Source organism: Dendroctonus ponderosae, unplaced genomic scaffold (assembly GCF_020466585.1).
Source record: "Dendroctonus ponderosae isolate FM_Combo_2020 unplaced genomic scaffold, Dpon_F_20191213v2 Dpon_F_20191213_1, whole genome shotgun sequence".
NCBI lineage: Eukaryota > Metazoa > Arthropoda > Insecta > Coleoptera > Curculionidae > Dendroctonus > Dendroctonus ponderosae.
In genome coordinates, this window is record NW_026017110.1 from 1,748,370 (window position 1) to 1,750,057 (window position 1,688).

At 36.8% G+C, this 1,688-nt stretch overlaps 1 protein-coding gene across 1 annotated transcript in view; it reads right to left on the bottom strand.

Annotated features, from left to right (window-relative positions):
- The window catches only part of LOC109543735 (rho GTPase-activating protein 26), a gene marked incomplete at its 3' end in the record, with an annotated part of 44,470 nt that overhangs the window by 26,941 nt on the left and 15,841 nt on the right, over positions 1-1,688 (bottom strand).

The following is a 1,688-nucleotide window of genomic DNA, read 5'->3' on the forward strand; positions in this document are numbered from 1 at the left end:
ATTTAATTCAATTATCGGTCAAGCTGGAAATTTACACGTTTTATCGGGTGTTTGAATATGTGCTCATAATAACATAAAACGCAAATGTTTGTTTATGTTTCCTTCAATCAACAGTAGAGTCTATTTTTAGCCCCAAAAAGTAAAAAATACAACTTTTCTATAAATACTCATTGTCAAAAAATTTATTTTGTTAACTGGTATGACAATTTTCGAAAGTTGCCTCGTGGAGTGCGTCAGTTACTTTGAGCAATTAGAGGCCATCTTTTTTCTTCTTATTATGCTGATAGAAACAAATGCAAATTTTGACATTTGCTGCCAAAGATGAGTTATCACTGACTTATCTTAAATGTCAAGGTCTGGACCGCATTATTTTTTAAACTGGAAATGTAGTGCTTGATGTGGTTTAAACACCACATTTTCGAGTTAAAACTGTATCTGTGTGCGTCCTTTGTTGTTACACCTGTGTTTGTGCAAGATGCATCAGCAATGCGCCCTTGAAATGGTAAGTTGAAAACTTTGAATTTTCTCACTCCTTTTCAGGAAAATTGACCTGAACTAATAGCAAAACTGCTCATTTTAGTTGTCGGTTGCTTACCTGGCGCTGTTAAGGCCCGCAAATTTCTCCAATAATTTCGCGTGCAATTCAAATGGCACGATCGGGGTCTGGCAGATCGACGGCCTGTCCAAAAACAGCCCTTCTCTTTGTCAGCATCACACTGAAAAGCGACTTTTAATCGGAAAACTGCACTTTTCCTGTGAACACCGAAAACTCGCGCTCTCTGCACAGAGATCTACTCGAACCACGATTTTACGGCTGTCTGAAGACGGAGCGGCAGCAGGATTTTGTGCGGCAGCGCTGCCCACTTTTTCATTTCTCCTGTCGCTGAACAGGTATGGACTCGTTTTATTCCACACAAAAAATCTAACTTTCTTATTGGCGTAGACCCTGGAGCTCCAAAAGTTTATACCCACATATTGAATAATTTCTACTTAATGCACTTTTCCACAATTCTGAAGGAACAACTATACAGGGATTTCCTGCACAAAACCATACACATATGAAAGGCATAAATTTTGGGCTTATTTTATGACTAAAAGTCAATACAAACCTAATCCCTCAAGTACTTTGTTTGCGCGGAACGAAGCATTGAAGTTTCGAAATTTTGCCATTTTTTAGATTCCGCAGAACTGCAGTTTTCTAGATACAGTTGAGTTCGGATATAACGAACTTGAAAAATGAACTAAAACTGGTTCGTTATATCCGGAGTTCGCTATAAGCGAATAATAATACAAAAAGATGTGGTAAATTTTGGTTCGTTATTTTTACATAGAGTAGTAGATGTTAGTAGGTATGACTAAAAATAACACAAAAAGATAAGCAAAATTCAATTTGAAATCTACTTCATAAAGTCTGTAATTTTTGTTTGTACATTTCTGCTGCAAAAATAGATGTTATTTATGTAGTTTTCAAGATCACAAAAGGACTCCCAGATATGTTTAGGAACTTGGCGTGATTGTAGAAAATTCCGAGTTTCTGACACGTTTTTGTCATTTCAGAAATGGTTGGAACAGCATTAGTGTCTACAGTAGAATACGTTTCACCTAAATCGTCATCTTTCTCATTATCGCTTAAAGCTGTAGATGAGGTTACGGAGTCTATAATTTGCTCATCGGTCAACATTTCTCTT